The sequence below is a fragment of the Carcharodon carcharias genome, chromosome 4, assembly GCF_017639515.1.
Source record: "Carcharodon carcharias isolate sCarCar2 chromosome 4, sCarCar2.pri, whole genome shotgun sequence".
NCBI lineage: Eukaryota > Metazoa > Chordata > Chondrichthyes > Lamniformes > Lamnidae > Carcharodon > Carcharodon carcharias.
In genome coordinates, this window is record NC_054470.1 from 181,044,102 (window position 1) to 181,066,921 (window position 22,820).

The following is a 22,820-nucleotide window of genomic DNA, read 5'->3' on the forward strand; positions in this document are numbered from 1 at the left end:
AGATGCTAAAACTATTCCATTGTGGAAGGTTAATTTAAAGAATAAGTGTAAAGCAGGCGAAGTGACTTTCAGAGTGGTGGAAAAATTGCCCATTTCAGGGCTTCAATTTATTCTGGGTAATGATATAGCAGGTCACAAATGTGAGTGATACCTATGTATCTGAGCGGCCTGTAGAGGTGTCTTCAACAGCAGTGTTACAGAGAGACCATCCTGGATTGTTTCCAGATTGTGTGATAATGAGATCACAGGCTCATATGTTGAAACAAGAAAAACAGGAAAGACAGGCAGTTCAAAGGCAGGAAGAAGGTGTTCAAATACAATTAGCTGCCATTGTGTTTAATAGTATTATTCAGGAAAACAAAGCAGACCACAATTCAGCTCAAGTGTTTAACTCAAGGCAGTTAGTGGAGTTACAGAAAAAGGATTTTCAATTAAAGCAGTTACTCAGAAACAGAGGCAAAATATATTCCAGAATGTTATTCCCATTAAGGTAATATTTTAATGAGAAAATGGAGGCCATATCATGTTTCAGCAAATGAAAGCTGGAGGGAGGTACATCAGATTGTTAGCAAAAACAAAAAACCTGGAAAAACTCAGCAGGTCTGACAGCATCTGCGGAGAGGAACACAGTTAACGTTTCGAGTCCATATGACTCTTCACCAGAACTAAAGAAAAATAGAAAAGAGGTGAAATATAAACTGGTTTAAGAGGGGTAGGACAGGTAGAGCTAAATGGAGAGCCAGTAATAGGTGGAGATTGCCAAAAGATGTCATAGACAAAAGGACAAAGAGGTGTAGATGGTGGTGATATTAGCTAAGAAATGTGCTAATAGGTGACATTAAGGGTAGAAAGCAGGACGAGCAAGGTACAGATAGCCTTAGTGGGGGTGGGATGAGGGGGAAGGGATCGAAATAGTCTAAAAGGTAGAGATAAAACAATGGATGGAAATACATTTAAAAATAATGGAAATAGGTGGGAAAAGAAATATCTATATAAATTACTGGAAAAAGGGGGATCGGAAAAGGGGTGGGGATGGAGGAGAGAGTTCATAATCTAAAGTTGTTGAACTCAATATTCAGTCCGGAAGGCTGTGAAGTTCCTAGTGTCACCTATTAAGACATTTCTTAGCTAATATCACCACCGTCAACACCTCTTTGTTCTTTTGTCTATGACATCTGTTGGTTATCTCCACCGATGACTGACCCCCTATCCAGCTCTACCTGTCCCACCACCCCACCCTCACCACCCCCACCCCACCCCCACCCCCCACCAAACCAGCTTATATTTCACCTCTTTTCTATTTTTCCTTAGTTCTGGTGAAGTGTCATACGGACTCGAAACGTTAATCGAGTTCCTCTCCGCAGATGCTGTCAGACCTGCTGAGTTTTACCAGGTATCTTTGTTTTTGTTTAAGATTTCTAGCATCCGCAGTTTTTTGCTTTCACATCAGATTGTTATCCCATTTGGGTATAGAAATGAGGGGGAGAATTTTCTCTGCATCTGGCCGGCCGGTCGGGAGCAGGCACGGGCGGGCGCGGAGCCTATCGCTGCCCACGATCGGCTGTGCCCTGCCATTTTACATGGCTGGGCCAATTAAGGCCCACCAGCATGACACGCGCCCAGTAGTTGTCAGCACTACCTGTGCAGGCAGGGATAGGAGGGAGAGTTGGGGTCTGTACTCTTTCATGCATATGCGCAAAAGAGTGCAGAAATCTCCCTGAAGCACAGAGCTGCCTCAGGGAGATTAAGTTCAGTTTTAAAGGTGGAAAAATTTTAAAAATTAAAAATTATTCAGACATGTGACAGTGTTACATGAGCTGGGATATGTTTATGAATTTTCATTAAAATTTTTATTTAATAAATAAACCCTTCATGAAACCTTATCCCGCCCAAGGATGAGGTTTCATGAAAAATGCAAAGGCTGCCTGGGCTCTTCACCTGCCCCCCAACCTTAAGGTTGGACAGGCAGCCCTAACAATTACCTAAATTAGTTTATTAATGGCCTTAACAGGCCTTTGACAGATCGGCGGGCGCGCTGCCAGCTCCAGTGCCTGTCCGCTGAACAAAAGATCAGAATGACACGTGGTGATGTCAGGACACATGCCCAATGTTACCATGGGTCTTTTTACAGGTCGACGTGCGGGGCCGAACAGAAGACTCTGCCCAAGATCCTGAGGGTAGTTTATGAAATTCCAAAGGGAGGACATTTAGGAATGATACAGATGAAGATACAGAAACATTTCTATTGGCCTGGGTTGCATAGGGATGTAGTCAAATTTTGTGGAACATGTTACAAATGTCAGGTGATAGGGAAACCACAAGCAGTGATTAAGCCAGCACCTTTAATTCCAATTCCAACATTTGAAGACCTTTACTAGGGTCATGATTGATTGTGTAGGACCATTCCCTAAGATGAAAAGTGGCAAATAATACTTACTGACAATAATGGATGTGTCTATCAGTTTTCCTGAAGCAATACCTTTGAGAAACATTCCAACAAAGAAGATTGTGGAAAAATGAACTACATTTTTTACAAGATATGATTTACCTAATGAAATACAATCAGATCAGGGTTCAAATTTCATGTCACAGCTGTTTAAGGAAGTAATGAACGGTTTGGGCATGAAGTAATTTAAGTCAACAGCTTATCATCTGGAGTCACAAAGGGCTTTGGAAAGATGGCATCAAACTCTAAAAACGACAATGACGATATACAGTCAGGGTTATCCATAGAATTGGGATGGGGAATTCCATTCTTGTTATTTGCTATTAGGGACATCCCCAATGCAACAGGTTTTAGTCCTTTCAAACTAGCCTATGGTCATGAGATAAGGGAACCACTGAAACTGATTTATGAGAAACTGGTGGGTCAAAATCCAGAAACTACTCTCTTGGATTATGTATCAAACCTCAGGAGAGAGATTAGACAGAGCATGTGAGTTAGCTAGGGAACATTTAAAGATATCACAGCAAGTGATGAAAGTGAAAGCTGACAAGGAGGCTACAGGTCAGAACTTTATTGCTAGAGAGAAAGTGCTAGTTCTGTTCCGGGTACTAGGTGACTCATTAAAGACAAGGTTTAGTGGGCCTTACAGGATTGAAAAGAAATTGAGTGAAGTAACTTAATTAATAAATAATCCAGAAAGAAGAAAGAAGCAGAGGGTGTGTCATGTAAATGTGCTTAAAAAGTACTTTGCCAGGGAAGAGGACCAAAAGGAGGTGTTGGTGGTCGTAGATAAAGAGATAGGAGTAGAAATGGAGGATTGTGAAGTTAATTTTCCTCTAATCAAATTGGGTAATGAGGGGGTACTTGAAAGTTTAAATGTAATATTGAATTGCCTTCCAGACAAGTGCCAAAGTGATTTGAAAAAACAAAGCTAGTTGTAGAAATAAGTTGGGAATGACAGATTTAGCTATATATGATGTCTCTGTAACAGTTTTATCTGCGGTAAGGCAACATCCATATCGATTAAATCCGGCAAAGTTATCACAAGTACAGAAGGAAATTGATTTCATGCTTCAAAATGATATCATTGAGTCTAGTTGCAGTTACTGGAATTTCGCCTTTTGTGTTGGTACTGAAACCTTTTGGAACATAAAGACTGTGGGTGGACTATCGAAAGGTGAATGTGGTGACAAAAGCGGATTCACATCTTATGCCATGGTTGGCGGATAGTATTGAGAAAGTGGGATAATCAAAAGTTAGCACAAAGATTGACTTCTTAAAAGGAAATTGGCAAATACTTTTACTGGAGAGAGCAAAAGAGATATCAGCTTTTGTGACGCCAAATGGACTATATCGGTTTAAAGTCATGCTATTTGGTATGAAGAATGCACCTGTGACATTTCAAAGACTGATGAATAAAGTAATTGTAGGTCTAAGCAGGTTTTAGCAATGTGGTTGCTCCACTGGTTGAGCTATTTAAAGAAAAACAAGAAGGTTCAATGAATGTAGGAGTGTTGGAAGGCATTTGACAGTTTGAAATCTGTACTAACTACAACACCAATTTTGGCAGTACCCAATTACACCAAGCAATCTTAGTTGGCTGTTAACGCGAGTGATAAAGTCATTGAGGCTGTACTGTTACAAGAAGATAACACTGGAATTGAAAAACCGATAAGGTATTTTTCACGGAATTTGAATGTACAACAGAGAAAATATTCAATGATTGAAAAGGAGATTGGCTTTGGTGATAGCATTGCAGCATTTTGAAATCTATGTGGCAATCAATTCATCAGAAACGATTGTTTATACAGACCACAATCCTTTAAAGTTCAGGACAAATTTCGAGACACAAGTGCAAGTCTGTTCAGGCAGAGTTTCTTACTGCAACCATTTAATTTACAGATTAAACATGTTGCTTTGTCAAAAGTTTGAAACTTAAAGGGAAAATTGGACATTTAAAAGCCTGGATTCTGAACTGGAATGATTTCTGTTGATGCAAAGGATTTGTATATGTATTGTAATGTTAAAGCATACAAATTGTAATGTAATAGTGTGTATATGTATATATATGTGTGTGTGTGTGTGTGTGTGTGTGTGTGTGTGTCTGTGTGTGTGTGTCTGTGTGTGTGTCTGTGTGTGTGTGTGTGTGTCTGTCTGTGTGTGTGTGTGTGTGTGTGTGTATGTGAGATTTAATTACATTGGAAGCAGCTAGTCTTTGTGCTTTGATTTAAGAAGAGATGTTAGGTTTGAAATGTTAGTTAGATAAACATGGGGAAAAATTATCCCCCCATTGGGAGGGGGAAATGTGGGAGCGGACGGGCCTTCGACCACCCTCCCCAATCGGGGGTGCGCCGCCATTTTACGTGGGCAAGCCAATTAAAGCCCGTCCAGCATGATGTCCACTCAGAAGCGCTATGTGCTCCCTGTGCGGGCGGGGAAGGGGGAATTCCCTCAGCCAGGAGTGCCGGGGGGTGGGGGGGGAGTTTGGGGGGGTGGATTCCCTCAGCCGCATACGCGCGAAAGAGCATACACATCTCCCTGAGGTTAAGTGCTGCCTCAGGGAGATCGTCTCCGATTTAAAACTTTAAATACAGAGGTTGAAATAATTTCCTTGCCATGTCCCTTCAGGTGACACTGTGATTGAAAGATGTGATGAAAATTTAAATACCCTCATGAAACCTTATTCCGCCCGTGGATGAGGTTTCATGCTTTTTCCAAAGCCCACCAGGGCTCCCGGCCTGCCCGCCAACCTTAAGATTGGACGGGAGGCTCCATTACTCCTTAATTACTTTTTCAATGACCTGAAAATGTAAGTGAAGCGGGGTGATGTCAGAAGTTCCACCCGGCATCATCCCGCATCATTTTACGCGTTGGCGAGCAGGCCCCGCCCCCGCTAGCCGACTGGAAGATCCTGCCCATGGGGAAGTTTAGAAACATGGGTGTCAAGGGAACATTTGCATTTTGAACTAAACCAGACTAGATTGTTTTCAAAGGAGAGGTGAAATGTGTCACCTAGCCAGGTGAAGTTTAGAAACGTGTTTATTTTTCCCAAAGATTACTATATAATACTATGAGAGGGTTTTATCATCAGGGAGATAAAGTCCAAAGACATAGTGAAACAATGGGTATTTGCATTCAAAGGGGGAAATATGTATAAAGGAGCAAAGGCTGTGTGCCGGTGAAGGCAATTTTAAGATCTTACAAGTATGAAAAGCCTTCAGCATTTATGCCTTAAGCTGCAGTCTTTACAGGACTGAAGTTAAGAAAACTCACTTGGAAGTTGACTTGTTCAGTTTCTTTGTCCAGGTCTTTTAAAATCTATGTGTCCTACTGTTGCCTTAACAAAGGTGTAACTTTGAGTTAAATTGATTAGAGGGCTTAGAACTGATCACAATTTGTAGATCTATGTATGCATTTAAAATCATTTCTCTTATGAATAAATGTTTAATCTAGTTTTATGAAAACCTATAAGATTTGGTGGTCTTATTACTACTGAACTCAAGCCACGCATCTCAAAATTTATACAAATTGAAAATGAGTTGTGATAGTTGTTTCAAGTTTCTGTCTGGGATTTGAACAGCTCAGCATTTACCATCGGCTGTGTCATAACTAACAATGAACATACACTCCTTATATGCATAGGCTGTCAGTATATGTTCCTTAGCAATGAATGTACACTCACTTTTTTTCTTTGATTTCTTCATTCAAGGGATGCTGGCAATGCCAGCATGAGTTGCCCATTCCTAATTTTCTTTGAGAAGGTGGTGGTGAGCCACTTGTTCAATGCTACAATCTGATATAGCAGTTTTGATATGACCAGGCTCGATGTGCTTTTGTCCTATCTGGTACCTAGGTCTATGCAGGTGGTCCGTTTATATTTATTTCTCTCATGGAGAGATGGTGGTGCAGTGGACTCAAAATAAAGAGGTCCAGGCTATTGCTGTGGGGGCAGGGGCTCAAAACACACAACAGCAGCTGTTGGAATTAAAGTTTAATTATTTTAAAAATCTGGAATTGAAAATTAAGTCTCAGTAATTGTAACCATGAAACTGTCATCAGTTGTCATAAAACTCCAGACCCACAGCAACGTGGTTGATTCTTAACTGCCCTCTGAACAGGGTCAACTAGGGATGGGCAATAAACGCTGGCTTAGCTAGTGATGCCCACATCCCATGAATGAATAAAAAAAAACCCTATCTGGTTCACTAATATCCTTTAAATAAGGAAATCTGCCAACCTTAACTGGTCTGACCTACATGTGACTCCAGACCCACAGCAATGTGGTTGACTGTACGCTACTTTCAAGGATAATTAGGGACAGGCGTGAATGGGTAAAACAAAAACTTTTTCATAGTAGCTTGATATAACGGAGTAGCTTGTCAATCACATTGCTGTGGGTCTGCAATCAAATTGAGGCCAGACGGAATGAAAGCAGCAGGTTTCCTTCCATAAGGGACATTAGTGAATCAGTTGGGTTTTAATGTCAATCCAGTAGTTTCATGGTCATCATTACTGATACCAGGGGTGAAATCTTGTGGCGGTAACACAGCTCACCTATTTTAGGGAAGGCTCGCCACATTTTGGCGCCAAGAGCTGCTGGCCAATCAGAGGCCAGCAGCTTTTCTGTACTCAGCAGCGCCACTGGGGAGGTGGTGGCTACTGCCAGTACTACACCAATCCAAAACTTTGGCGCAAGGAGGCATCCAAGACACAGGTGAGTGGTGGCAGGAAGGGGGTGGATGGTGTTGGCAGCAAGGACAGGGTGTGGCTTTTAGTGGCCCTCCTCTTCCCAATACCGGCTCCCTCAGTCTGGAACTGAGTGCCTTTAAATGGGGGGCCTCTCATGTTCCCCACTTGGCGAATCCCCTGCCGGCTGCTGGGTTAACCAGCGGCAGAATGAGTGGGCATTAATTGCCTGCTTAAGTGACTCAATTGACAGTGGTATGGGAAGGCCACCATGGGCCATGGGCTTAATCAGGGTGGAACCAGGAAGGTGGTGGTGTCTTTCCTTGCCATCTTTCCACCCGATTAAATGCCATCCCCACCACCAAAGACTACTTGGGGGAGGGCACAAGATTCCACCCAAGCTTGTTAATTCCACATTTATTTAATTAACTGAATTTAAATTCCTCAAGTTCTCTATTGGGGTTTGAACTGACGTCTACTAAATTATTGGTCTAGGCCTCTGGATTACTCATCCAGGGAAATGACCAGTAGGCTTTTGTACTCTGCATCCCTGCGGCTAAATATATATTGGGTAATAATGTACATGCACACCCTGTATTGATGGGCTTCCAGTATATATTTGGTTACAATGTACAACCACTCTGTATGGAGAGGGGCTCGATATAAATGGGCACATACTGGCTGTCACTGAATACATTGCTTGAATGCGTGAAGTTATAAACTTGCATACAATAGGTATCATGAACTCTGCAGCCTCTATGGGGACAGGTAAAAGCATGTCGATTTTTTGCACAAAAGAATAATAAAAATGCTAAAGCTTCCAAAATTTGCTGTTTTCTCTCTATTTTAATGATTCTCTGTGGTCAGTGCACCTCTGAACTTTTAAAAGTCCTGATTTTCTTTTTCTATTTAGAACCATAGAGCCATAGAAAAGTTACAGCACAGAAGGAGGCCATTCAGCCCATCTTGTCCATGCCAGCCCAAGGACACCCAGGTGCCCTTTCTAATCCCATCTTCCTGCACCCGGTCCATAGCCCTGCAGCTTACAGCACTTAAGGTGCAGATCCAGGTACTTTTTCAAAGAGTTTAGAGTTTCTACCTCTACCACCAACTTGGGCAGCGAATTCCAGACACCCACAACCCTCTGTGTAAAAAAGTTCTTCCTCATGTCCCCCCTACACCTTCTGCCACTTATCTTGAATGTTTTCTTTCATGGAACATGATAATAATGGAGCCCAGCACGTCAGGGTCAAAGGACAAGGTTGCAACATTCACAACCATCTTCAGTCAGAAGTGCCAAGTGGATGATCCATCTCCATCTCCTCCTGAGGTCCCCAGCATCACAGATATCAGTCTTTGGCCAATTCGATTCATTCCACGTGATACCAAAAAACAGCTGAAGGCACTGGATACTGCAAAGGCCCTGACAACATTTTGGCAATAGTACTGAAGACTTGTGCTCCAGAACTTGCCACCCCCTAGCCAAGTTGTTCCAGTACAGCTACAACACTGGCATCTACCCAGGTATGTGGAAAATTGCCCAGGTATGCCCTGTCCACAAAAAGCATGACAAATGCAACCAATTCAATTACCGCCCCATCAGTCTATTCTCACTCATCAGCAAAGTGATGGAAGGTGTCCTCGGCAGTGCTAGCAATAACCTGCTCCCTGCTGCTCAGTTTGGGGTTGGCCAGAACCAGTCAGCTCCAGATTTTATTATAGCCTTGATCCACAGATGGATGAAAGACCTGAACTCCCGAGGTGAGGTGAGAGTGTAGCATCAAGGTAGCATTTGACTAAGTGTGGCATCAAGGAACCCTGGCAAAACTGAAGTCAGTGGGAATCAGGGGGAAAACTCTCCATTGCTTGGAGTCATACCGAGCACAAAGGATGTTGGTTGTGTGTTGTTGAGAGCCAATCACCTCACTCCCCAGAACATCACTGCAGGAGTTCCTCAGGGTAATGTCTTAGGCCCAACAATCTTCAGCTGCTTCATCAATGACCTTCCCTCCATCATAAGGTCAGAAGTGAGGATTTTGCTGATGATTGCATCCCCTATTACAACGATGAAAACATTTGAAAAGTACTTCATTGGCTGCAAAGCACTTGAGATGTCGGATGGCCATGAAAGGTGCTATATAAATGCAAGGCCTTCTCTATGATTGCACAGTAAGTTTTTGATAATATTATTAATTTTTAGTGTTTGTTGCCAGTCTGACATGACATCTATGGATTTTATTTTAACCACTTTTTAAACAGTTCAGTTTGAATTTTGTTATTGAGACAATGGGCAGTCAAGGCAATTGGGGTTACAAGGGATCAGAAAGGCAGTTGCTTGTGCGAGATTACACTTAATGGATTTATGACTTTAAGTTGCACGCAAGTCTTGGTTTGAGTAGTTGTGGATTGTCTTAATTATATTGTGGACAATTAAGAGCCTTGTTATCAGCTTTGAAGAAATGACGAAAAAGCAGCTTGAACTTAGGATGACACATTATCTTTAAACAAAATGCAATGATTTAATTGATTTAACCATATTTGTAGGGCAGAGTATCTATTTCAGAGGGAAACTTTTCTTTCTGTTTTGACTTTATGGTAGGAAGTGTTATTAATATTTGTTCTTAATGACCTTAGTATCTATGAGGCTTGGGGAAACAGGTCTTTCCTGTCTACCCTTTCTCGTCCCCTCATAATTTTGTACGCCTCGATTAGGTCACCCTTCAGCCTCCTCCTTTATAAGGAAAAGAACCCTAGCCTATTCAATCTTTCCTCATGGCTGCAATTTTCAAGCCCTGGCAACATTCTTGTAAATCTCTTCTGTACTGTTGCCAGAGCAATTATGGGGCAGTTTGGGAGCGGGTGCGGGTGGACACGGAGCCGATCGACGCCCTTGATCAGCTGCCCACCGCCATTTTGCGTGGACGGGCCAATTAAGGCCCGCCCAGCGTGACGCGCACCTGGAAACGCAGGATCCAACGCCAGGGCAGTAGACAGTAGATGCCCCCGGACACCCTCTCCCGCACCCCACCACCCCCTCTCCCCAAAAAGAGTCGCCTCCGGGGCCAGGCAGCAGCTGCCCCCGGACACCACACCCCCGAAAACAGTCACCTCTGTGGCAGTGCGGCACTTAACACCAACCTCCCTGTGCCACTGAAGCCTGCAAAGCAACAGGCGACCCTGGTGAGCTGTGGAAAACACTGCCATTCACTCACCTCAGTTCCCCCAAAGTAAAGGCCTCCAAGTGCACGTCGCCTGTGTGCTGTTGTGAAACAGGTCGACATGTTTTCCCGCCAACACGGACGGACGATCTGGCGGATGTCCAGGGCCTGGCAGAACGGCCCTTTAATGAGATGTTGATGTACTACAATGAGCTCCCAACCAACCGTTGGCGGGAAATGCTGGCCCGCTGTCGGCAGGCTGTGTGAACGATCACGACCTGCCTTCCCTTCATCGTTAACCAGATCACGCCATATTGTCCGCACCCACCACTTATCACGCCCGCTTTCAGCTGTCATGGAAAATTCCAACCTAAGTTAGTTAGACACAATCTTCCTCCAACAAAACGGTGTTGACTATCCCTGATCAATCGGTGCCTTTCTAAGTTACGGTTTACCCTGTCTCTGAAAATTGATTCCAATAACTTGCCCACCGCCGGAGTCAGGCTGATTGACCTATAATTTTCTGGCCTATCCCTCACACCCTTTTTAAATAATGGTACAACATTCACAGACAAAATCTAGAATTGCGCCCCCTCTCCTTGGGCTTGTTACGTGCTGGCTGAAAAAGTTCTCTTGAGTGCAATTTTTCTAGCCTTCTAGCTACATAGGTAGAGTGACACCAGATGACCTGCACTGTAAGCCAGTGGAAGAGGTGAATTTGGACTATTTCCAAATAAGCAATGCCAGAATCATGAAAGGCGGGGATAAAAGTTGGAAAATTGGAATCTTTGTTGGCACAGTGTTACCATGACTTCTGTGGTATGACTCTCCTAGGATACGGTTCAACATCACCTCTGAGACAGAAGAAGAGAAAAGACATTGCCTGTGTTGACAATGCTCAAGGAATCCTAGGAACTTGAGGGAGGAGAGACTTTTGTGTTGCCTTCACTGTTTTTTAAGCATTTGTAAAATCTTGCTTAATAAATTCTACTTGATTCAAAAATACTAATTAATCACACCTTGTTCGCTCAGGCACATCTGAGGGCCCTCGTGTTGGAAATTAAGAATTCAGAACTTAGAGATTTTAATTAGAAGGATTTTATACCTCGAAACCCTAAAAACATACAGCACATGTTTGGTACCATTCATGACTCCTCAGATATTGAAGCAGCCCATGCCCACATGCAGTAAAACATGGACAACATTTGTGCTGATAAGTGGCTTGTGAAATTCATGCCACACAATTGCCAGGCAATGACCACCTCCAACAAGAGAGAATCTAAACATTGCCCCATGATGTTCAATGGCATTACCATCACTAAGCCCCCGCCATCAACATCCTGGGAGTTACCATTGACCAGAAACTGTACTGAAGCAGCCATTTAATGCTACAAGAGCAGTCAGAGGCTGGCAATTATGCATTGAGGAATATACCTGCTGATTCTCTAGAGCATGTCCACAATCTACAAGGTGTAAGTCAGAAGTATGAGAGAACACCCTCCACTTGCTTGAATGACTGCGGCTTCAACAACACTCAAGAAGCTTAACTCCGGACAAAGCAGCCCAATTGATCAGCACCCCATCCACCACCTTAAATATTCATTCCCTCCACCAGTTGTGCTCAGTGACAGCAGTGTGCCCCAAATAGAAGATGTGCTGCAGCAACTCGACAGGGCGGCTTTGACAGCACCTACCAAGCCTGCGACCTCTACCATCCAGAACGACAAGGGCAGCAGACACATGGGAACACCACCATCCTGAACTTGGAACTATATCACCGTTCCTTGACTGGGTCAAAAACCTGGCTCCTTAACAGCGCCGTGGGAGAACTGTACCAAATGGACTGTAGCAGTTGTAAAAAGCAGCTCACCACCACTTTCTCCGGGGCAATGAGAGATAGGCAATAAATTCTGAATTGAAAAAAGGAAACCGAGGTGTCTAATGTTTCCTGGTTAATTCAATCAAAATTCCGTTGCATGCCATTTTAATGCTATGTGAAATAGTTTCCCAAGTATCTCAAAACAGCAGAGAAATTAGTTCTCATGTGAACATGTTAACCACGGGAAATGAAGCCCTTGAAGGTATTTTGCACAGTGACATCTCTTCACATATCTCACTGTAAGATCAGAATGATTGTCACTAGTCTGCTAAAAACACAAGTTTAGCCAAATATAGAGAGTGGGGCGGTTGGGGGGAGGGGTGGGGGGGGTGGTGTGGGGGTTGTGGGTGGGCATGAGAAATGAAATCAAAATGCCAGCAGTACATATCCTGAATTATGTATAGCATGAGGTGCGTCATCAGTGCCACAAGTCAGAGTCTGATCAGATTTAATCGATACCAGCAGAGTAATGTTACTGTTGCAAAAAGTGGCAAATAGCATTGACCAGTTGCAGCTGTGTCTGAGCAGGAAGAGGAAGAACAAGAACTAGCAGCAGGAAGGTGGAAAGGTTTATCACCCCTTAGCAGCAGACACGTCGACACTGGGTTCAAATAACTTGATTGTACAATAAGGTTTCAGCCCAGCAAAGAGGAAATCACAGAGGGATGCACATTGCAGCTTTTAGGTTTCGATTGAACTTCAGGGGCTCCAATCGTTCTATTTGTGGCTGTTAAAGTTACTGTACCCATTAGTTCTTCAGTCACTGGGCCTCTGCAGGCATTGCAAGGAGATTACTCTGACATTGGGTCAGCAGGTAAGGCTTTTTAAGCTCAGGGAGAAGCTGTTAATCTGTCCCTTTCCAGAACACTTGACTGTCTTCTCAACAAGTCCCTCTCTCCAAAATGCATCCGTTTGTCTCTTGAACTCATTTTGACTGTTTAGTTCAGTGGCAACTTGTTCACTGCTTTTATTATCATCAGTGAAAAAGATCTTCCTCGCTCCACCTCTTACCGTCTCACCTCCTAGATTTTAACTTCTGACTTTGAGCGAAGGGATAGAGAGAGGTAATATAGACTTAATGGCATGGTTCAAGGGACCTGGGAGTGCATGTGCGTGGATCTTTGAAGATGGTGGGAAGGGAGGAGCTAGCAAAGCATACATAATTTTGTGCTTCATAAATGCAGGCATTGAGTACGAAAATAGGGAGGTCATGCTGAACCTTCATAAAAGCTCTGGTTAGACCACAGCTACAACACTGTATCCACAGTTCTGGTCACCACACTTCAAGAAAAATGTCAGGGACCTTGAGAGGGTGCAGAGGAGATTTACCAGAATGGTTCCAGGGATGGAAGGGTTTTAACGACAAGGTTAGGTTGGAGAAGCTGGGGTTGTTCTCCTTGGGGCAAAGGAGGTTGAGAGGTGATTTGATAGAGGTGTAGAAGATTATGAGAGGTTTAGGTAAGACAGGCAGGGAAAAACTGTTCCCATTAGTTGATGGTGCAGGACTGGGAGATACAGCTTTAATATGCGAGGGCACATGAGGAAGAACTGTTCTGCACAGCAAGCGGTGGTGATGACCTGGGCAGAATGTTTTGCTCGGCAGGTGGGCGTGCGGCCCACCCACTCGAGAACGAAATGATGCACGTTGACCTCGGCCGAGCGTGTCGACGCCAATGCGCACTCTCAAGATATTTCGCTAGGCGGGCGCGCAAGGGAGATGGAGCCAGGTCCGCCATTAATTAAGGGGCCAGTGAAGGCCTCTAACACACCAACTGTCTCCAGCTTTACGTAGTCCGTGCAAATTTTCGGCCGTCGCACGAGCAGGCGGGCAGGCCACAGTTTGAAAAAACTCATCCCTGGATGGGTTAAGAAGGGTCAGCAGCGTTGTCAATGTGAGTAGTGAGGAGTTTTGGAGATCGTGTGCTGCTGGTTGCTTTTGTGAACTGGGCAGCTTCATCTCGCTTCAGGGCTGCATTCTGAGCATTTGTAGGATTCATTTCAGGGCTCATTGTTGTCTTCCAGACCCCCAGAGGATTCAGGCCGTGTGGGTCCTTCCAGGTATGAGACAGCCTTCCTTAACCCTGATAATGGTGATTGTGGTCTCTGCTGGTGGCTCCTCCTCTGAGGAGGAAGAGAAGGGCAGAAGGGAGAGAAGGCCGGGGTGTCCCAATGCAGCTTCCATGGGAGCAACCTGTGGAAGTTGAGGTGCAGGCACAAGGGAGGCAGGGCCAACTGGTAGTCCAAGGTGGAAGGGGCCAGAGAAGACGCCACTATCCTGCTGCCAGGGTTTACAGGCGGCGATGCAGCTACCTCAATATGTCTGAGGTGCAGTGCTGAAGGAGGCTCCGTGTCTCAAGAGAAACAGTGACCTCCATTTGTTAGATGTTTGGGCCTGAGATCAGCTCTGACTGTATGGATGGGCACCCCATGCCAGTGGCTCTGAAGGTCAACTTCTATGCCTCCGGGTCTTTCCAGGGCTCAGTGGGGGATCTGTGTGGAGTCTGTCTATAGTTGCATCAAGCTGGTGATAGAAGCTCTATTCAGGCGTGCATTGACTTTCATTCATTACTGTATGGACAAGGCCAGCCAGGCAGAGAAAGCCACAGGCTTTTCAGTGATTGCTGGGTTCCCCCACATCCAGGATGTCCTCAAGTGCACACATGTGGGCATCAAGGCGCCAGCAGGTGAGCCTGGTGCCTTTGTCAACAAAAAGGGCTTCCACTCCATGAATGTGCAGAGAGTGTGTGATCACAGGATGCTGATTCAGCAAGTCAGTGCAAGGTACCCTGGCTGTTCCCATGATGCTTCCATCCCGAGACACTCCCAGGTGCATGACGCTCTTCAGTGCTCCAGCCTGACTGGGTGGATGGTTGCTGGGTGACAAGGGTTATCCCCTGACACATGACACCTCTCCGCCATCCAAGAACAGAGGCCAAGCAGCGGTACAAGAGGCTTCACAAGGGTGGTGATAGAGATCACCATAGGTCTTCTCAGGATGTGTTTCCAATGCCTGGACTGTTCAGCAGGCGCACTGCCTACCAAATAAGAACCAGCACCACATGCGAGGGCTGCAGGCTCCATCCTCAATCCCAGGGAGGAACATTTCCTCGGCCATCAACATACACTGTGTCTGTGCAATAAAGTTTCAGGAGACACATGTCCATCATTACATAATGGCCTACTCTCACCTACAGAACAAATGAAGCATGCAGAGGCCAATAGCACAAAATAAAATCTAATTTAATTGCGCATGTGAAACATAGCTGAAATGAACATAAACCGGTGTTGTTAATCACACCATTAAAAAAGTTAAAGCAATATGGTGGAACAAAATATCTCCTGTGGTAAGATTGTCTTGTGCTTAAGGTGCTTGACATTTACGTTGTGGGTGCTATGTCTAGGTGCACCCCCCTCGCTGGCACCAGCATTGGAGACAGCCTGCTCACTCTGCTGTATTGGTGGCCTTGATGACCTTGGCAGTCATCCTCTGGCCCGTTGTGTGCACCCAGACTAGATGGCAGTCTTATGCCCACCAAATTGCTGGTATCTGCGCTGGTGCCTGTTTGACAGAAAGGGTGTGACGCAGGTACATGCCGAGCATGGTGGTCCTCCGGGGTCAGGGGTGGGCTGTCAGGGTCCTCATTGCAAGCACCTGCTGGTGATCCTAAAAGGGAGAAGAAGGACATGTCATTAGTTTAAGTCATGACACTGTCACTGAGCATTCCAGGTGGGACAACAGATATCTGCATCATGGCGTCCTTGTCTTTCCATTATCACTGGGGACACCAGTTTTGAAGTTCACATCAATATAGAGATGAGACTACAATGGTTGCAAGAGCCGACATTCTCACCTCAATGCACTGCATGCTTACCTTCGTCTGGCACCCCCAATCTCACCGTGGCTGGCTGACTGAGGTGCCTCTCGAGCTCCAGTGCCTCCTGCTCATTGCCTGTCAGGATTAGGAGGTGTGGGTGTCCACCGCCAGTTCGGAACCTCTCATTATTGTTATGGGATGTCTTCTCCTGAAAGAATAGAGGAGCATTGATTAGAAACTCTGTCACTGTATCACCATTGCAGCCTGGCCAACCCCAGCTGAGGAACACCTGGCAGGACTCCGCCGATGTGTGACCCTTGAGCTGCAAGGCACAGTCCAAGCAGCCAGGGCTCATCTTCTTGGCCAGCTCTGGTGTAATTGTCAGTTGCCACTCACTCAGACACCTTTCACGGGGGATGTGGCCAGTCCTCAACGGTTCTGCACACTGACCCATGCCAGCACGGTACTCACCCTGCCCGATTGCAGCAGATCATTGATGCACTTCCGGCACTGCACCCATATGATCTTCACCACATCGTGGCTGTTCACCCTGGATGCCGCCTCCTCCCAGGCCTTTTTGGCGAGGTGCGGGGCCTCCTCTTCCTGTCTCTGGGGACAAGGGTTTCCCTCCTGGCAGCCCCCTACTCCAGGGCTGCGAGGCATTCGTCAGAGAAACGAGGGGCCGACTGCCCTGCTGACCTGCCCTCCCGCCTGCCTTGTCCAGCCACACTGGGAGCCATCGAGACTTCAGCATCCTTCCACGGCAGCCTTCCAGGGGCTGCATGGGCCGCTTTTGAATCGGCCACCGGGTCACCATTGGACCCGGCGGGCATCATGCCCCCATCCCCGCCTGCCCCTTCTCGGAGCTGCCCCAGCTGCCTTTCGTGGTGCGGTGCCAATTGCGGGCAGTGACTGGCTTTCCGACCACCCCCGCCCGCCCATGCCAAGCCCACCCTCCAAGGGCAAAATTCTGCCCCTGAAACTCACTGCCCATGAGGGTGCTGGAAGCAGAGGCAATCAATGATTTCAAAAGGAAATTAGGCGGACACTTGAGGGAAATAAACTTGCAGGGTTATGGGGATAGAGTGGGGGAATGTGACTGACCGGTTTGCTCTACAGAGAGCTTGCATGGAGTCAATGGACCGAATGGCCTCCTTCTACGGCATAAATGACTCTATGGCTCTAAGCTTCTAAGTTTGCAATCAAACCCTTCACCATTGTGAACAAGGTAATGACGAGCTGGTTAATGTAATGTTCAAGAGCACAGAGTGAGCTGCAGACAGAGTGTCTCCAGGGGCAAGACTTTGGGGGATATTGAAGTGCGGGCGCACTGAGGTGGGCCTCCGATCGGCACCCCCAATCAGGAGCGTGCCGCCATTTACGTGGGCAGGCCAATTAAGGCCCGCCCAGTGTGACGTCAGCATGGAAGCGCTATGCCCACCCTGTGCGAGATCCCTAAACCCAAGAGTGCACTCTATCGCGCATGCACATGAAAGAGCGCACTCATTTCCCTGAGGCTAAGTGCTGCCTCAGGGAGATCAGCTCTAATGTGCAAATTATTAAAAATAAGAAGAAAAAAATTCCCTGACATGTCCCCTCATGTGACACTGTCACATGAGTTGGGACATGTCCATAACTTTTTTAAAAACTTTAATTAAATTAACCTTAATTTTAAGTTGGACGGGCAGGTCCATTAATGAGTTTAATGACTCTGTCACTGGCCTCATTTGATCACTGACAGGTCGGCGGGTGCACAGCTATTGCAGTACATCCACAGTGCTATTGGAGATGGAGCACCAGGATACTGACAATTGACAAGACAATTGATATCATTTTGAGTGATATTATTGAGGTTTCAGAAATGGAATATATTTTTCTTCCACATAAATTTCTCTCTGATATTCAGGTTGTCCCTTTTCCTACAATCTATTACTTATTGATTTTGCTGAGCCCCCGCCTGCCTGAAAATTGAAATGGGGCGCGGTGACATCGGGAGTTCACCGACGGGAAAATCCTACCCCAGGCACGAGCGCTGACTTGGGAATTTTGTGCAAGCGGGAATCTCTCTGGTAAGTTTTTCTCAAGATGTGATTTAGATTGGCACACAGATTGTGGCCTGAATTTTCCTGTTGGCAATTTGGGGGGGGGGGGGGGGGGGGGGGGGGGGGGGCCCCACTTGCCGATGCAAAAATGGCACGGGGTGATGTCAGGAGGAACCCCCAACGTCATCCCGCCCCATTTAAATATTCAGGAAGGCGGGCGGACAGCTGATTTCGCTGTCCGCCCGCCGACCTGTCAATGGCCAATTGAGGCCATTGACAAGATCATTAAGGTAATTAAAGGCCCTGCCCGTCCAACCTTAACCCCAGCGGGCTTCTGATAAAACATGAAACCTCATCCACTGGCGGGATTCATTTCCATTTTAAAAATCTTTAATAAACTTTATGTGAGATTTATTAACATGTCCCATCTCATGTGACATTGTCACATGAGGGGGACATATTAATAATTTTTATATTTTTCTATTATTAATGTTTTTGACAGTGTCAGTGATCTCCCTGAGACAGCATTTAGTCTCAGGGAGCAGTGCACTCTATCGTGCGCATGTGAGAAAGAGCGCACTTTGACAGATGGGTATTTCCTCCCCCCCCCGACCCCCGCACAGGAAGCATATAGCGCTTCCCTTCGGGCAGACCGCCTTAATTGGACTGCCCACTTAAAATGGCGGCGGGGCCCACGTCAGTGGCAGATTTTGGCTGCCCGCCCACCGCCGAGCCGATGGGACCCACACGCCCACCAAGGGCAAAATTCTGCCCTGTGACTTCGAGCTTTAAAATTGCAAGCTAATTGAGAAGCCTCATTACCAGAAACTGCTTGGCAGTGGCAGCTACCTGTCAATCAAATGCAAGTGAACCACTGTAGCCTGAAGCTGACTTAGCAGATGCAACTTGGTTGTGGGTCTTCAGCCCTCTATAAAAGTAGACAGGTTTTGCTGTTGCACAGAGCGTGGAGCACAAAGTGAGCTGGGGAGTGACACCAAGGTATGAGTGCTACTTGGGAACTCAGTGCAGAAGGGGAAGGAGGCGCTGTCTTTTAGACCTTTGTTCAGCCTCCAGTAGCTGGTTCACAGACATAAATTAGGTGAGCAGCCATGTGATTGGTTGGTAGATTTTAAGATTTTATCCCTTTAAGTGGGGGAGGTGGTTTAATCTTAGCAGATGTAAATATTGCATTAAATTTATAGCTTAACTTGTTATTATGCTTAATATAACAATAGATAATATTTGAGTCATATTTCTAAACTTCATTCTCCAAGCTCATAACAAGTAGATGTAGCATACTTGGATTTCCAAAAGGCATTTGATAAGATGCCACACAAAGATTGATACACCAAATAAGAGCTCATAGATTTAGGGGTGATCGATTAGCATGGATAGAGAATTGATTAACAGACAGAAAGCAGAGGGTAGGGATAAATAGGCCATTTTCAAGTTGGCAGACGGTGACTTGTGGAGTGCTGCAAGGATCAGTGCTGGGGCTTCAGCTATTTACAATCTAGATTCATGATTTAGATGAAGAGTCAAAGAGTAATGCATCTAAGTTTGCTGATGATACCAAGCTGGGTGGGAATGCAAACTGTGAGGTCACAGGGAATTTTCAGAGATTAGACAAGTTAATTGAGTGGGCAACAAGATGGTGGATGGTGTATAATGTGGGGAAGCGTGAGGTTATGCGTTTTGATCGTAAGATTAGAAAAGCATATGTCATGCCCAGTAAAGACATGTCGTATTCATAGCTTTGCACATGAACTGAGCTCGTATGGAAACTTCTAGAAGTGCCTTGTATTTGTTTAAAATGGACACTGATGAACCGTTAAGATGGCTGCCAAGGGGTCAAGTGACCTTTGCGTATTCAACATGGACTATCAAGTTTCTAGAATGTTTCAAGTTGAATAACCATGGGTGGGGGCCTCCCTGGAATGGACATACCAAGACTAATGTTATCTGTAGTATTCATACCTGCCATTGTTCAAAGCTTACTCAAAACACAGAGCCAATGGAATCCAAGACTCTATGCCTCCAGTTTGTGGTTCAACATAGGAAAGCTGATAAGACCAGTTATCCACAAGTAAAGTGTGAAAGACCGCCATATAACTCCTGTTATATATCAATGGCCTTTTAGCTTTAAGTCATTCTGGGTGGATAATGGCTGTTGACCATGTGACCAAAACTGGCAGCTAATAGAAATCCTTTATTATCCCAAAGCCCAAAAGAGACCTGGGCAGACTGCAGAACACTGACAAGACGACAATTGCAGAGAAAGATTGTGCCATTTTAACCTTTTAAGGGCCATCAGTCATCAACCAGTCTGAGAACTAAACCCAGAAACTAGCTGCAAGTCATCCAGCAGCCAAAGCACTTAACTTGTTCCAGTTTCAAAGTTTACCTGAGAACCAATCTCCTAGTTATTCAACTACAAGGAACCTTGCAACCTGCTGTGAACCCTTTGCTTTACAAGACTCTTACTTCAACTTTAAATTATTGAATCCATTCAAGAAACCACAGACCTGCCACGTGGGAGACCAGAAATTGTAAATCAGAGACTGAATACACTGTGATCTGTAAAAATGCACTATCTTTATCTGTATCCCACCTTTATGCTTGTGTGTGCGTGTGTGTGCATGAGGCTGAGTGTAAGACTTTGCATGCAGCAAGCAATCAGGGAAGCAAATGGCATGTTGGCCTCCATTGCAATTATACAGGACATACTTATGTTCATTAGGATCCCTCTGATGAATTGAGATGTATGCTCTCCTTCATTGATAATTATCATATTTTACTGTGTACATGAATAATAGACATCCATTCTATTAACACACAAATGGCTTCTGATGGTCCTTCATTTTCTGTTTATTTATTTTCAGAATGTGGACATCACTGGCAAGCCCAGTAGTGACTGTCTATCGCTAGTTAGCCTCAGAAGGTGATGATAGGCCCAGTTGCAGCTGGGGGGCATGGGAGTATTTTGGAAGCCATGGCAAACACGTCTGCAGGAAGTGTAAGCAGCTTGAGGAATTCTGGATCAGGATTATTGATCTGGAAGCTGACATGCAGACACTGCGCAACATAAGGGTGGGGGTGAAATACCTGGATACTTTTTTCCAAAAGACAGTCACACCTCTTAGAAGAAGGTCACCTGCTTTGGTCAGCAGTGAGGGACAGGAGGATGTGACTGTCAGTGAGGCAGGTAATGGGACTGAGCAGACAGTAGTGGAGGAGCCTCAGACTTTGCAATTGTCAAGCAGGCTTGAGGAACTCACAATCTATGTAGATGAAAGCAACGCCTGCAGGGTGGATGAGCTGGCTGGCCATGGCACTGTGGTACAGGAAGCAGTTCAAGGTGGTGGGGAGCAAAAAGGAATGCAGTGCTAGTAGGGGATAGCACAGTGAGGGTGATTGACATTGTTCTCTGGAGCAAAGAACGAGAGTCCAGATGTCTATGTTGCCTGCTCGATGCTAGGGTCAGGAACAGCTGCTCAGGGCTAGAGAGGAACTTGCAATGGGGCAGGGAGGATCCAGTTGTCGCGGTCCATGTAGGTACCAATGACATAGGTAGAACTAGGAAAGAGGTTCTGCAAAGGAGCTACCAAAGTAAGAAACAGAACCTCAAAGGTAATAATCTCTGGATTATTACCTGAGCCACGTGCAAATTGGCACAAGGCAAATAAGATTACAGAGATGAATGCTTGGCTCAAAGACTGGTGGGGAGAAGTGAGTTTCATTTGTGGGGCACTGGCATCAGTAGTGGGGAAAGTGGGGGCTATACCGTTGAGATGGTTTACACCTGAATCATGCTGGGACGAGTTTCCTCGCAAATCACATAACTAGGGAAGTAGAGAGGGCTTTAAACTAAACAAGAGGGGTGAGAGATCAAGCTTGGGTAGAGGTAGCAATCCAAGATGTTGAGTAAGGAGAGCAAAATAGTAACATGAGAAATGAGGGTTAGAGCATGGCAGGAAAGTACAGAGAGAAAAAACCTAAGAATGCATCAACAGTCAAAACTAGATGTTACAAAGGTATCTAAAAGACAAAACTGAAGGCTCTCTATCTGAATGCATGTAACGTTCATAACACAGTAAATGAATTGATGGCCCACATTGAAGTAAATAAATATGATCTAACAGCAATTACAGAGACCTGGCTGCAGGACGACAAAGATTGGGTGCTTAATATTCAAGGGTACATGACATTCAAGAGGAATAGGAAGCCAGGTAAAGGTGGAGGGGTAGCATTGTTAATCATAGGGGGCATTGGTGCAATAGTTAGAGATGACCTTGGTTCAGGAGATCAGGATGTAGAATCAGTTTGGGTGGAGATGAGGAATAGTGGGGGAGAAAAGTCATTAGTGGGAGTGATCTGCAGGCCCCCTAACAATAGCCACAGTGTAGGACAAAGCATTCATGGGAAAATATTGTGTGCTTGTGATAAAGGGACGGCAATAATCATGGGTGATTTTAATTTACATGTAAACTGGAAAAATCAGATCGCCAGCAGTTGCCTGGATGATGAGTTCTTAGAATGCTTTCTTTGATAGTTTCTTAGAGCAGCATGTTCTGGAACCATCCAGAGGGCAGGTTACAAAAACAACAAATGCTGAAAAAACTCAGCAGGTCTGACAGCATCTGTGGAGAGAAAGACAGGGTTAACATTTCGAGTCCGTATGACTCTTCTTCAGAGCGGATCATACAGACTCGAAACGTTATCTCTGTCTTTCTCTCCACAGATGCTGTCAGACCTGCTGACTTTTTGTTTCAGATTTCCATCATCCACAGTATT